Source organism: Hypanus sabinus, chromosome 30 (assembly GCF_030144855.1).
Source record: "Hypanus sabinus isolate sHypSab1 chromosome 30, sHypSab1.hap1, whole genome shotgun sequence".
NCBI lineage: Eukaryota > Metazoa > Chordata > Chondrichthyes > Myliobatiformes > Dasyatidae > Hypanus > Hypanus sabinus.
In genome coordinates this window covers 32,825,611-32,841,502 of record NC_082735.1, presented here as the reverse complement: position 1 = coordinate 32,841,502, position 15,892 = coordinate 32,825,611, and the positions used below count along the sequence as shown (strand labels likewise).

Genomic DNA, 15,892 nt, shown 5'->3' with positions numbered 1-15,892 from the left:
TCTTCAATGAACCCTGTAAATTATCTATCTAATTCATAAAGCACAGAAGTGTAGTCATTAACACAATGCTTTACAGTACAGGCAACTGGGGTTCAATTCCCATTGCTGCCTGTGAGGAATTTGTACGTTCTCCGCAAGACTGTCCGGGTTTCCTCTGGGTTTTCTGGTTTCCTCCCACAGTCCATGGTCATGACATTATAACAATTGTGAAGTTGAGACAAAACTTTGTACTCAAATTTCTGAATTGGATGTTGAGCTCATAACTTTCTGGCCCTGACATTCATAATTGTACTCTACCTACTAGTAAGCAAGGGAAAGAAGAGAAATATTTTGTGAACAGACTAGCAAGAAATATATAGCCTGAAATCCAGAAATCCAGAAATCCAGCCAGGTAACTTGTTACTGAAGGTGACAAGCAAGCATTTGCTTAAAATGATGAACAAGGGAGGAATTTCTTCATTCAGATGGTGGTGAAACTATGGAATTCATTGCCAAAGACAACTGTGGAGGCTAAGTAATTGGGTATATATAAAACGGTGCTTGATAGGTTATTAATTAGCCAGGACATTAAAGTTTGTGGGGTGAAGGCAAGAGGATGGGGTTGGGAGGGATAGTAAGTCAGCCATGATGGAATGGCAGAGAAGACTCGATGGGCCAAATGGCCTAATTCTTCTCCTATGTCCTATGGTTTTGTGGAAATGTTGAAAGATATTGTATGAATGCAGCATTATCCAGTCCTTTCATAAACATAAGAAAATCTGCAGATGCTGGAAATCCGAGGCAACACACGCAAAATGCTGGAGAAACTCAGGCAGCATCTATGGAAAGGAATAAACAGTCGACGTTTTGGGCCAAGACCCTTTATCAGTCCTCCAATCCTCTCATGTCCACCACCTAAATTAATTAGCAAACATGAGGATTCGCAGTAGTGAATTTAAATAGCAAACATTCTGATATGTCTATCTATGGCCGCCTCTACTGTCAAGATGAAGCCACACTCAGGTTGGAGGGACAACACCTTATATACCGTCTGGGTAGCCTCCAACCTGGTGGCATGAACATTGATTTCTCTAACTTCCGTTACTGCCCTTCCTCCCCTTCTTACCCCATCCCTGATTTATTTATTTCCCCCTCCCCTTTTTGTTTCTCTCTCTGCCCATCACTCTGCCTGTTCTCCATCTCCCTCTGATGCTCCCCTCCCCCTTTCTTTCTCCCTAGGCCTCTTGTCCCATGATCCTTTCCCTTCTCCAGCTCTGTATCCCTTTTGCCAATCACCTTTCCAGCTCTCAGCTTCACCCCACCCCCTCCGGTCTTCTCCTATCATTTCGCATTTCCCCCTCCCCCCACTACTTTCAAATCTCTTACTATCTTTTCTTTCAGTTAGTCCTGAAGAAGGGTCTCGGCCCGAAATGTCGACGGTGATTCTTCCTATAGATGCTGCCTGGCCTGCTGCGTTCCACCAGCATTTTGTGTGTGTTACCTAAATTAACTACCTCATTTTGTTCTGCACAGGGTAGGTTGGGTCAGTAGGCTGCTGTGGGCAATTATGGACAGTTTTACGGCCCAACCTCAAATCAAAATTAATCCTGTTTAACTTTTTTGATCTAAGCTAAACAAGGTGTAGGGAAGGTGTTCCTTGTTTGAAAGCTGTAGGCCTCGTATAAACAAAGCTAAGAAAAACACACAGCATTATGAAGTGTACAGACTTGGTTCCAGACAATGAAGAATTCATGCTTTTATTAAAACAATGCGCAAATTAGCAGAGGATTATACATCCATGACAATCCCAATGCAAGGCATCAAAATAGAGAACGGCCTTACACAACCGTTGCCTGGAAACAATTTCTGGCTTTGCTGTCTGACCACCTTGAACCTGCCTGGAGATATTTGGACTCTTAGGTTTTTAAAAAATGTTCCAGATGACTTTTCAGTTATCCCGAGACCTGAAACATCAGAAGAAAGCTATTTGTATCTATTATCAATGAAAACGAATGCCTGTGATATGAATGAGGATGGAAACTCTGCCAAATTAAGTACATTCCTCAGTGCTGATGATGGCTTGCAAAAACTTCCAGACCGGGAGCTACCACAGTCGATTTTCATTATAGATTAAGATGATATAGTTGTTAATACAGTAAATGAAAGACACGTGAAGCAACAGGGCTGAGGGGCAATCGTTTATTGAGCTCAGTAAGGGAAATGGTGACTAACGTAGAATAAAAAGGCATGGGTCTTCCTTGGAGATGTCTGACACTGTAGTTGTAACTTTGGTTGTTTGATGGGTTTGAACCCATTTGTGCATGGGGAGAGGATGACCTCATTGAAAGGGATGGGGGAGAAGACGGGGGAATGGGTTTGACAAAAAAATTGAGTGGTAGAGCAGACTAGGTGGGCTGAATGGTCTAATTTAGCTATTATATCTTGTGCTCTTATGATCATACCTAGGTGTCTCCAGTAATGGTTTCCACTTCAATACTCCATTGTGTGCTCAAGGGTTTAACCTTCGACCTGTCTCCTCTCATTTACAGACTGCTGATGGTTGACCCTATCTACTGACAAAGAGTCAATACCAACATGATCCTCAATGACACACAGTTCTACTTTCACACCAGCTCTTTTGACTCCTCTACTGACCCTAACTTGTCTTGAGTGGTTAATATCCACCTGGAAAACAGAAAGATTGAAAGCGATTCCAGTGACATCTGTCTGCTCCCCATTTCTAGCCACCTTTTCCAGTTAAGCCAAATTTTTTGTGACTTCAGCACTTTCTGGTCCTGAGACGCTTTGCGTGATATCCTTACCATTCATCATCATCATCATTGTTAGAGTGAATTTTGGGCTTAGGTCATTTATGTTTAGCAAATGGCTTTGGCTACCAGTCTTCTGTTCCTTGATAATGTATTGTGGATTTAACTTGGAACAATGCATTTCCTAAAAGCTGTGAATCCCAGTCCACAGACGATGGTGGCACCTATGGGATGGATGTGAATCAGAAGGTGTGAAGTTTGCGTGAAGTTTCAAAGAAAGCATTGTCCATACTTTGTAAATATGGAATTGTCCTTTGTGTTTAGCAAATAAATATCGAGTCCCACGTTGGGCCAGCAAACCTTTCCACCCAAAGCGTCTCCGTATGATGCCTGCTGTACCTTGTTTTGTTGAATAAAGAAGCTGCTTTGTATCTACCAGCGATTTCATTCACGCAACAACAATCATCATTATGTGCTGCGTCATATGATGTGGGTGATCATGGTCTTTACACCGTGATTGTTCTTGGCAATTTTTCCTGATTGTGGGGCTAAGCAGGTGCCAAACCTTGCTCAAGGGTGACCTGCAGGCTAGTGGAGGGAAAGAGTGCCTTACACTGCCTTTGGTAGAGACGTATCTCCATCCAGTCATTACAAATTGTATTTAAATCCATTGCCAGTTCTCATTCTTTCCTTAGCGTTTGTATCATTAAAATGAAAGATTTCCTCACATCCAGCCTCAGCCAATCTACTGCCCTTCGTGATGACCTCCTTCCTTCCACCAGTGTCCATTTGCTCATTGGTCTTCCTGCTCTTTTGATGTCTCAATCTCAAAATTCCTCTCCTACTGCTTTAAACACTTGCCTTTACTGTCTCTGTCACCACCTACGAGCCCTTCCACATTCCCTCCAAACCCTTCTCTCCTCAGTTAACCTTCAGCAGCACTGCCTTCAGCCTCCCACAGCAGAAGCTATAGTGGTCCCCATGGACAGTGACCTCAGAAAGTGTTCTTCCTGGTATTGGAATGGAAAAATGGTGAGTAAGATATAGGCAGATATTGTTTTAAAACAATATTTACTTTCATTGTAGGATAATCTGTGTAGCAATTTCCAGAGCCTGCATCTGAGCAATTAAACATGAAGATCTGGAAGGTGTGGCCCATGCTGTCCTAGTTCCCTGTAGGTTGCTCAAATACTGAGTTGGCAGTAAAATTCAAACTTGGTCAGGACTTGCGAAGGGCTTGTGAGTAATTCTTCTTAATGGAATGAGAAGTGATACTTACCGCCACTAACCTCTCTGGTACTGGGAATTTAATTTTACACATATTTAATCTTATTTCATCACAAGTTAATTACCTTATTTTACGCATATTTAATCTCATTTCATCAGAAGTTAATTACCTGAGAGACTCGACAAAATGTCCTTAATTTACCATGTCTATTTCGTTTATCCCTGTTAATTTGATTTGACTTTCCCAATTTTTATTGTATTTTCTGGACATTTTCAAAACCAATTTATACATACTGCTTTAGATTTCCTTGATTATAACTCTGCACAGTTCAGTCTGCTGATGGAGCGTCGTGTGTCTTGTTCAAACATGCTGCGCACGGACTAGAAGGGCTGAGATGGCCTGTTTCCGTGCTCTAATTGTTATATGGTTATATGGTTATGTATGTATATAGGTATTTCCTTGCCTGTCTATCAATTTATCCTTCTATTTATTTATTTATCCTTTATATATGTATGTATCTAATCTATCTATCTATCAAGATACAATGCAGAATAAGCCCTTCTGTCCCTTCGAGCCACACCTCCCAGCAAACCCCGATTTAACCCCAGCCTAATCATGGAACAATTTACAATGACCAATGAACCTACCGACCAGTACGTATTTTGACTGTGGGAGGAAACCAGAGCATCCAGAGGAAAGCCACGCATTCCACGGGGAGAACGTACAGACTCTTTACAGATGATGTCGGAATTTAACTCTGAACTTCAAAGCCCTAAGCTGTAATGACGTCGTACTACCCACTATGCTACCATGGCGACCAGTTTGTGGAGGGTGCCTTACAGGATCTTCTCTCAGATTGGAACAAATCACTGATCAAAAGCCCAGGGCAGAAGTTAATATAATGAAGGGGCAAACACCTCTCCTTTACTGCAGACATACAAAGTTCGTATCACTCTAAATATAAAAAAATACGTGTTTTGATTTAGTGGCAGTCTGTACATTTTAGCTGTCCCTTTTGCTTTTTCCAAATCTCCCAGAACACTGCACAACCACATTTTGAAATACATTCACGCTTTGTAAAAGCATAGCATTTGTGAAGTGAAATGGGGATGGCACGGTAGCGTAGCAGTTAGCTCAACGCTTCACAGTACAGGTGACCTGGGGACAATCCCTGCCGCAGCCTGTAGGGAGTTTGTATGTTCTCCCTGTGACCGTGAAGGTGTCCTCCCACTGTCCAAAGATGTACTGGTTGGTAGGGTAGCTGGCATTATAATTTGTCCTGTGATTAGGCTACCAATTAAATTGGGAGTTGCTGGATGACACAGCTCGAAAGGGCCTATTCTGCACTGCAGCTCAATAAACAAAAATGATATTTGCAAGAGAAATAGCAATGAAAGGTATGTAGTCTTGACACTAATTAACATATAAATGTTCTGACTGTGTTTGTAAATCAAACATTTGAGCTAATAGTGTTGTTTTATGTGAAGAAGGGACCCTGCCCCAGTACAGGAGATTCCATAGGTGGCTCTGGGCCTGTGTTCACTGGAGTTTAGATGACTGAGGGAGTCTCAGTGAAATCTATTGAATATTGAAAACCTGTTTATAGTGGACATGGAGAGGGTGTAATGGGGTGGTCTACGGCCAGTGGGCATAGCCTTTGAATAGATGTCCCTTTAGAACAGAGATGAGGAGGAATTTCTTTAGGCCAGGGGCCCCCAACCTTTTTTCTTTTTTCTGGTATGGACCCCCACCATTAGTCAAGGGTTCTGTGGACACCAGATTGGGAACCCTGCCCTAGAAAAAGGGTGATGAATCTGTGGAATTTGTTGCTGCAGAAGGCTGTGGAGGTCTATTTAAAGCAGAGATTGATAGGTTCTTGATTAGTGAGAGTGTCAAAGGAGAAGCCAGGAGAATGGGATTGAGAGGGATAGCAGACTCGATGGGCAGAATGGCATAACACTGCTCCTACGTCTTATGGTCTTATACACCCAAACCATGGGAGGAAATTGGCGGGCTGAGAAGAATCAGAGGGAGGAAAGAAATTGTTAACATTTCAGGCTGAAACCTGATGCAGGGTTTTGGTCTGAAACGTTCATGATTTCTTTCCTCCCACCCATGCTGCTCGACCTGCTGAGTTCTTCACCAGATTGTGGGTTGCTCCAGATTCCAGCTTCGTCATTTCTTGTGTCTTCACAGGACACAATCTTTGTACAGTTCATGCATACAACTAGGCTGCCTACAGTACTGTATTCATCAATGTGGAGTGGAGAGTGATGCACCATCAATAACTCACTCTGAGACGTAAAGGCGAGATATCGGCTTTTATTGACTGGAAGAAGGAACAAGCAGTGAGTGACCACCATACTACATCCTGGAGACTGAGAGGCCGGGCTCAGGCCTCAATCGCCTTTATACCGGGGTCTGTGGGAGGAGCCACAGGAGCAGAGAGCAGGGGGCGTGTCCAGACAGGTATATGTAGTTCACCACAGAGAGTGAGGTTTTAAATCTGGTGGGGGCAAAAGATGCTGGGAGTGGGGAGGGTGGAGTGCAGTGGGAGAGTGGGAGGGGTATGGGACAGGTGACAGAGAAGGAATGCAAGGAACAGGGGTGGAGGGTGGCATAGATACAGACACACCCAGTTCTGAGTCAACAGGCAAGGTCATTTGATACCAGACAATTGGTTTATTAATCATTACAGAACGTCTCTCTGGTTTTCCCTGCTTCCTCCCTCTCCCTTCCCCTTTTCCCAACCATGATTCCCCTCTCCCTTCCCCTTTTCCCAACCATGATTCCCCTCTCCCTTCCCCTTTTCCCAACCATGATTCCCCTCTCCCTTCCCCTTTTCCCAACCATGATTCCCCTCTCCCTTCCCCTTTTCCCAACCATGATTCCCCTCTCCCTTCCTCTTTTCCCAACCATGATTCCCCTCTCCCTTCCCCTTTTCCCAACCATGATTCCCCTCTCCCTTCCCCTTTTCCACACCATGATTCCCCTCTCCCTTCCCCTTTTCCCAATCATGATTCCCCTCTCCCTTCCCCTTTTCCACACCATGATTCCCCTCTCCCTTCCCCTTTTCCACACCATGATTCCCCTCTCCCTTCCCCTTTTCCCAACCATGATTCCCCTCTCCCTTCCCCTTTTCCACACCATGATTCCCCTCTCCCTTCCCCTTTTCCACACCATGATTCCCCTCTCCCTTCCCCTTTTCCACACCGAGTCCCCTCTCCCTTCCCCTTTTCCCAACCATGATTCCCCTCTCCCTTCCCCTTTTCCACACCATGATTCCCCTCTCCCTTCCCCTTTTCCACACCATGTCCCCTCTCCCTTCCCCTTTTCCCAACCATGATTCCCCTCTCCCTTCCCCTTTTCCCAACCATGATTCCCCTCTCCCTTCCCCTTTTCCCAACCATGATTCCCCTCTCCCTTCCCCTTTTCCCAACCATGAGTCCCCTCTCCCTTCCCCTTTTCCACACCATGATTCCCCTTTCCCTTCACCTTTTTCACACCATGATTCCCCTCCTCCTGCCCTCTTCCCACTCTCAGTCCACAATGGAGACTCATATCAGAATCACATATGTCATGAAATTTGTTTTTTTTGTGGCAGCAATGCAGTGCAATGCATAAAATTACTACAGTACTGTGCAAAAGTCTTAGGCACCCTAATTATACCTATGTGCCTCGGACATTTGCACAGTACCATACAGCTGGAATTTCTGTAGATGTCTGTTAAACCTTGGTTTACTCTTTCTTAATGCGATGCAGACAGATCTACAGTTGAGAGGGAAGTTGAAAGTTAAGTATGAAATGGCTCCCTGTGACTGATACAACTTTCAGTTATAAATCACAACTTTTTATTCAGCTTCTGACTCAGTTGCATTTAAAGACAAAGAGCAGAAAGTTCAGTCAGTCGGCCAGCCTGTCTGTGAAGAAAATAACAAAACTGATTCCCTGATTTGATAAGCGATGTTGAAACAATGTCTTTGGGTAACTGAGCAACCAGTTATGGAACGTGTCCCAAGGTTCTGAATTCATTATGTTGACTGTCAGTTTGGATGCAGGCCTCTGTTGTAGGAAAATAACTCTCTCATAAATAAACAAAGTATTCCAACTTGGCCAAGAATTTCATAATGTGCTACCAATTGATTACCCAAAATGTTTTCTGCTAGAAAAGAATTTTCACCATGTTCTCTTAAATCAAGTATACCAATTAGGAATGAGCAAACAAAACCAGAAGCAGTAGGAGAATGTGCAATAAATGTGGAACTTTCCCCTTTAAATCGTGATTTTCAACAAGGGCACAGCTGAGATAGTTTATTGTGTTGACGATTTGGAATAAAGGGCCTATTGCAGTTTTATACTTCTGGGCTCATCGTGAATGAGTTTTGCCACAAATTTCACAGTTAGATGGCAGAGGCCATTCTCTTAGACACTGGACAACGGTCTCCAACAGCAAATCCATGCAATGCTCTGAAGGTCTACCTGCCATCTCTGGTTGGATTTATTTTCTGACTTTCCAGCATCAACTGTCGGGCTATTGAAACAACCATTTCAGTCCTGATGAAGCATTTCGACCCGAAACGTCGGCTGTTTACTCTTTTCCACAGATGCTGCCTGGCCTGCTGGGTTCCTCCAGCATTTTGTGTGTGCTTCTCTGGATTTGGAACTGCTTTCTCATCTTGGAACCATTTCCTTCCCTGCTTGATTTTGCTTGCAATTGATAAAATGTCCAAAATTGTTAAAAAAAAGAGAATATTTGATTCAGCTCATCTTTGGTTTTGCTCGTGATAGGCTCACTACAAACCTTGTGGATATCAGGATATATTCCAAGTTCATTCTCAGGAATAAAGTGGGATTATCATCACTGTTCTGTCTAAGCTGTGCAGATGCATGGCCGCACAGTAACGGAAATGTTCCAGCGCACACGTAGCCTTGTGGCTGCGCAGCTGAAGTAAATAAAGACAGATGAGGAAATGTTTATGAAAGGTGGACAATTTTCTTTGTTGTGTTGAATTTCATGATGCTCTTCGATTAATCAAAAAAAATCAAAAGAATGTGATATTTTTCAATTTTCATTCTAAGTATTCATAGTACGCATATTACAAAAAGAAACGTTTAAAGTGCCGCTGTTTTCAGGCCTTGTAAAAATTTGCTGCTCAGAGCAATGGTTGGTCTGTGCAGCTGTAAAAAAAAGAAAGAGAATGTGGATTATCACTTTATTTCTACCTCAATAGTTTACTATCCATCATGGGCACAATGTGAGTGCGGGCTGTACAATTTGTGAACCGCACTTCAGCAACTAGATAAGTCTTCCCAGTCCTGCTTTCCCACTCGCTAGCAGGACAAAGGGATTGGGCATGTGGGAACTCCAGCACTGGCAAGTTTGCTTATAAGTATCACATTACCTAGCTGTGGAAATAGAGTTTTACGCAGGGTGGTGAGTGCGTGGAATGGGCTGCCGGCGATGGTGGTGGAGGCAGATGCAATAGGGTCTTTTAAGAGACTCCTGGATAGGTAAATGGATCTTAGAAAAATAGAGGACTATGGGTAATCCTAGGTAATTTCTAAAGTAAGTACATGTTCAGCACAGCATTATGGGCTGAAGGGCCTGTATTGTGCTGTAGGTTTTCTATGTTTCTATGAAATATAATATAATCGCTGTACTGTTCTTGGATTTAAAAGTTTGCATTTAATGCCTACAGCACCAAGGGGATTCATTTATTAGAGTAAGTTAGTTCTCACAAGAGATGGGCAAAGCGTTCTGGCCCTGATGAAGAGGAAATCTTGGAGGCTGTTACTGAAGGGCTGGGAGGATATTTGACACCAACTTTTGATATTGTGCATAGCCATTCTTCAAAGCAATATTCACTTATGTAGGCCTCATGGATCTATATTTTTGCCTGTATTGTATATGTGCTTATTATGTTGAGTATGGTAGTTAGTCACGTGGGTGGGGGCATGGTAATAGCAAAGGGTTTAGTCGCCTATTTGTGCTTTGTTCTCAGCAGTTTAATTTTAGAGCTGGGGACCGACAGCTATCATATCTTTTGCTGATTGCTTAATTATGCTTAACCTTGTTTAATTATATTTGAAATTGCTTAACTTTACTTAACTTTGATTAAGTCAGCTGAAGTTAATATCGCTAGTTTTAGTTTCATAAGCTTCATTGCTTCAAGATTGTGTGCTTTGCTAGTTGCTCATAAAAGACTTTTGGAACATTATTATTGGATCAATTGGTGCATCATTCAAGGATAACAATCCGTGCTCGGTCACCAGCAGTGGCATTTGTTTCTTAGAATTGCCACTACAACCTAAATGTAACAGTTTAAGATTAAGCAGCCAGGTGCTTTAAATGATTGAGAGATCTGACTTATTTCATATCTACATGAACAAATATTAGATAATGGTATTTGTAACACTTGGCCAATGACAAGCAATGATAGGGGTGCAGATGATCAGCTTAATTCATAATTAAAGATTAGCAGAGCCCTCGATCCAACCTGGAAGTCTTTTTTGTATTCTAGCCTACAACATGAACAGTAATTTACAAGCTAATGAGACCCAGATCAAAGGGACATTTTTAAAAGAACATGGCAGAACAACGGATAGTAATATATCATAGATTGGTTTTATATTTTGGTTTGTTCAATGGATTCAAGGTATTTCTAGAAAGAAACCGCAGAGAACAAATCAGAGGTCCCATGGGGGGGGGGGAGGGAGGGAGAGAGAGGGAGAGGGGGAGAGAGAGGGAGAGGGGGAGAGAGAGGGAGAGATTAAACATGATGGTGAGATAGAGTCCATCCCAGGATGCACTGGCCTGCTGGGGCACATCATCAACGATGTAACCTGTGGTCTCTGGGTATTTTAGGTTTTTAAACATCAGATACTCTCGCCTAGGTGACCGAGCCAGGGTTGATCAGGCCCCGGCTTGTGTCCCAGCAGTTTTGATCCATGGGTCACACCTCTTGATCCACAGCCATCTAGAGACTCGCTCACCAGCTTCTGTGAAGGTCTTGATGACTCTTCTCTTTGCAGCCCCCGTATTGCAGTTGTGACATGGGTGTTCTTGGCAAATTTTTCCACTGAAGTGATTTGCCATTGCTTTCTTCTGGGCAATGTCTTTGCAAGACGGCAACTCCAGCCAATATCAATACTCTTCAGAGATTGTCTGCCTGGTATCAGTGGTCGCATAACCAGGACTCGTGATATGCACCGGCGGCTCATATGACCATCCACCATCTGCTCCCATGGTTTTTTGTGACCCTGATCAGGGGGATAAGTGGGTGCTACACCTTGCCCAAGAGTGACCTGCAGGCTGGCGAAAGGAAGGAGTGACTTATACCTCCTTTGGTAGAGACCTATCTCCACCCCGCCACTCACAGGGGGTGGCAAGTAAGGCAAAGAGGAATTCTACCCCTGTTGTGTTGGCAGGAAGATGGGGTGAGGGTGGGTGTGTGAGAATTGGAGGGTAGAATTGAAGAGCAGAGAAAACTATTTGCATCTTCTAGAGCTCTCTAAAAGATGACAGAACATTATTCTGCTGGGGATTTGAAATCCATGAAAAGAAGATCCACACGTAATAACTAGTTTCTGTTCCTCTCCTCTAAGTTACCTATTCTTTTACTGAAATTTACTTGTGTAAATTGCAACCCTGTCTTTATAGATCATACATTGTCAACATTACTTACAAGGATCAGAAGTAGCCAAAGAGTAGCTGAGTTGAGCTTTCAAATAGTCATCGAAACAGTATTATTCCCCTTATCTCCCAACTGCACATTTACAAATTATAGAACTGACTTCCAGCCAACATCAACTTGGTTTGGAATTCAGCTGAAGATTATAAGGATAAGGTATTTTGAAATATGTGGTTTATAGATAGTTTTTGAGCTGCTGGCATCAAAAATATGTATAATAAATGAAGATGAATAAGACAGGATATCTTAGATATTTTAACATTCTTGCTGAATTACCTTCTGGCAAAGGACCGGCCAAACTGAGCTTATGTATGTCTTTCAGGGGATGAAGTAGGGTTGGTAAATCAACGCTTACACTGTGCAAGGAATTACTATTTCTCTTTCCATTTTCCACGATTCAAATAAGAAATGAATACTTAATATTATTGTCTGGGTGCTTTGGGGTTAGCACATACAGCAAATAACTTCAGCCACCAATCTTCAGATCCGAATATGGACTGTAGATTAAATTTAAAATGCTGCTCTGAATAATGTTCCTAAATGCCGTGAATTGCAGTTAACAGGAAGACCAGACATAGCTCATTAAAATGCATTTAGATGTCTGTGGTGTGGGCGCAAAGCAGTAGGTGCGAAGTTTGTGTGCAGTTGAAAGGAAGCATTGTAAGTATGAAATTATCATTTGATCTTTAGCACATAAAATGCTGTGTAGTGTTGGGTCCAGCACGCCTCTTCCTCTGAAAGGGTCTCCATATTGTGTCTCATTGTCGAATAAAGACATTACTTCATATCCACCAGCTAAGTCTCTCTGGTGACTTTCTTCATACGACAACACCTATCCCTATGGTTTAATTCATAATGATATTCTCTGTAACTCTCAGTGGCGTATTGTCTATCCTCAGTTTTCACTATTTCTGCTGCCTTGCCTGGAGAACCATACCATATCTTCATTGACCAGCTCAGTGGGGACATCCTTCATATGATCCAGCTTTATTCAACCACTCAACAACAGGGCCACTTCTACAATGATTCATCTCCCTATTAACCTCATTACCCACTTACCTGTTCCTTCTCTATGTATTGCATACGACCATAAGATATTGGAGCAGAATTAGGCCATTCAGCCCATCAAGTCTGCTCTGCCATTTTATTATGACTGATCCCAGATCCCATTCAACCCCATACACCTGCCCTCTCACCCTATCCCTCCATGCCTCAACCAATCAGGAATCTATGAACTTCTGTTTTGAATATATGCACGAACTTGGCCTCCACTGTAGCTGTGGCAGATTATTCCACAGATTCACCACTTTTTGGATGTTGGATGCCAGTGGATGTTGTATACCTAGATTTTCAGAAGGCATTCGATAAGGTGCCACATAGGAGATTGGTGAGTAAAATCAGAGCTCATGGCATTGGGGGCAGGGTTTCAACATGGATAGAAAACTGGTTGGCAGATAGAAAGCAAAGGGTAGCAGTGAATGGGTGTTTCTCGGACTGGCTGGAGGTGACTAGTGGGGTACCACAGGGCTCTGTATTGGGACCACAGCTGTTTACGATTTATGTCAATGATTTAGATGAGGGCATTGAAAACTATATCAGCAAGTTTGCTGACGATACTAAACTGGGTGGCAGTGTGACATGCGAAGAGGACGTTAGGAGAATACAAGGAGACTTGGATAGGCAGATACTTGGCAGATGACATTCAATGTGAATAAATGTGAAGTTATCCACTTTGGAAGCAGGAACAAGAGGGCAGAGCATTGTCTGAACGGTGTAGAGTTAGGTAAGGGAGAAATGCAAAGAGACCTAGGAGTCCTAGTTCACTAGTCAATGAAGGTGAATGAGCAAGCGCAACAGGCAGTGAAGAGGGCAAATGGAATGTTGGCCTTTATTACAAGGGGAATTGAATACAAGAGCAAGGATGTCCTTTTGCATTTGTACAGGGCCCTGGGGAGACCACACCTGGAATATTGTGTACAGTTTTGGTCTCCAGGTTTAAGGAAGGACATTCTGGCAATTGAGGAAGTGCAGCATAGATTCAGTAGGTTGATTCCTGGGATGGCAGGGCTGTCTTACGCAGAGAGATTGGAGAGATTGGGCTTGTACACACTGGAGATTGAGAGGGGATCTGATTGAAACGTTTAAGATAATTAAAGGATTTGATAGGATTGAGGCAGGAAATATGTTCCAGATGTTGGGAGAGTCCAGTACCAGAGGGCATGAATTGAGAATAAGAGGTCAGTTATTTAAAACAGAGTTGAGGAAGAGCTTCTTCTCCCAGAGAGTTGTGGAGGTGTGGAATGCACTGCCTCGGAAGACGGTGGAGGCCAATTCTCTGGATGCTTTCAAGAAGGAGCTAGATAGATATCTGATGGATAGGGGAATCAAGGGATATGGGGACAAGGCAGGGACTGGGTATTGATAGTGAATGATCAGCCATGATCTCAGAATGGTGGTGCAGACTCGAGGGGCCGAATGGTCTACTTCTGCAACTATTGTCTATTGTCTTTGGCTAACAAAATTCCTTCTTACTTCTGTTCTAAAAGATTGCCCCTCAATTTTGAGGCTGTGCTCTCTAGTTCTCAAGAGCCCCACCAGAGGAAGCATCCTCTCTACATCCACCTTATGTAGTCTTTTCAACATTCAGTAGATTTCAATGAGATTCCCATGCATTCTTCTAAATTCCAGTGAGTACAGGCTCAAAGCTACCAAAAGCCCCTCATATGTTAACCACTTCATTCCCAGAATCATCCTCGTGAACCTCCTCTGGGCTCTCTCCAGCGACAATACATCCTTTTTGAAATAAAGGGCCCAAGACTGTTGTATCTTGGTAACATCCAAAGACGTATCAAAATATTGTGTACATACACCAGCAACCCCACTCCACCGATTCCTCTTCCTTCTCTGACCTCCCATTTGGAATCTCTCAGCTAAAGAGTTTTCCTAAGTTATCCACTGGGAAGCCAGAAAAACTTGCAACTGGCTTCCAATTCCATCTCCTGCCCCAGATCCTGAATCAGTTGAAATAGGGCGTTTGGAGCCATGTTATTCCAATTGGTCTCAAGCTGAGTTTCTGATCCTGCATTCTTTAATGATTCTAATCTATTCATTTCAAAGGCAGCAGGCTTCTTCTTTCATCTATTCATAAAATCCTCATCTGTGTCTTCATGATGTTCGGATTTGACCTCTTCAAGCACCCTCACTTACACCAAGGTCTGATAGTCCACTGCCCTTGTACTCTTTGATCTCTAACAGCCTTCCAAGTTGGATTTTAAATCTTCCTCATAACTCCCTTCATGTTTTCTGCTCCAAAAGATCCAAAAACTCTGTGTTCCTTTAGTCCCTTTAATCTGTTGGCTGTAGACTGGTGCATTGATGCATTCAACCCTCAAAAATTTGCACTCTGAAAGTCCCTCTCTAAGCTCTCCAACTCGAAATTGGCCTCTCCTTTCTTAAGACTGTTCCTAAAGTCGCCTCCTTTTGCTTAAGCTTTTCGTTTCATTCACTGAGCCACCATCCATTCTCGTTGCAGGCACTGTGTGCAGTCCTGATATTGAAGGCGCTATATGATACACAAGTCAAGTCACTTTTTATTGTCATTTTGACCATAACTGCTGGTACAGTACATAGTAAAAATGAGGTAACGTTTTTCAGGACCATGGTGCTACATGACACAGTACAAAAACTACACTGAACTACGTAAAAAACAACACAGAAAAAAACTACACTAGACTATAGACCTACCCAGGACTGCATAAAGTGCACAAAACAGTGTAGGCATTACAATAAATAATAAACAAGACAATAGGCACAGTAGAGGGCAGTAAGGAGGTGTCAGTCCAGGCTCTGGGTATTGAGGAGTCTGATAGCTTGGGGGAAGAAACTGTTACATAGTCTGGTTGTGAGAGCCCGAATGCTTCGGTGCCTTTTCCCAGACGGCAGGAGGAAGAAGAGTTTGTATGAGGGGTGCGCGGGGTCCTTCGGAATGCTGTTTGCTTTGCGGATACAGTGTGTAGTGTAAATGTCCGTGATGGCTGGAAAAGAGACTCTGATGATCTTCTCAGCTGACCTCACTATCCGCCGCAGGGTCTTACGATCTGAGACGGTGCAATTTCGGATCCAGGCAGTGATGCAGCTGCTCAGGATGCTCTCAATATAACAATACACACATATTGTTGGTATGTTTGGGACACAGTCACATTGCTCAGCCTGTAACTCCTTCGTCA

The 15,892-nt window shown here is 43.1% G+C and overlaps 1 protein-coding gene across 45 annotated transcripts in view; it reads left to right on the top strand.

Annotated features, from left to right (window-relative positions):
• LOC132383513 (collagen alpha-2(VIII) chain-like) overlaps window positions 1–15,892 on the top strand; it is a 395,145-nt gene that overhangs the window by 107,287 nt on the left and 271,966 nt on the right. The window contains exons 2-3 of one of the 45 annotated variants that reach the window (XR_009508701.1): window positions 1,381–1,471; window positions 2,529–3,178. The exons of 42 other annotated variants lie outside the window; for them this stretch is intronic. The gene's annotated coding sequence lies outside the window, so the exon portion shown is untranslated. Of the gene's footprint in view, window positions 1–1,380; window positions 1,472–2,445; window positions 3,179–15,892 lie in introns of those variants that run through there. 2 more of the 45 variants (XR_009508699.1, XR_009508702.1) reach the window with 2 other exon arrangements.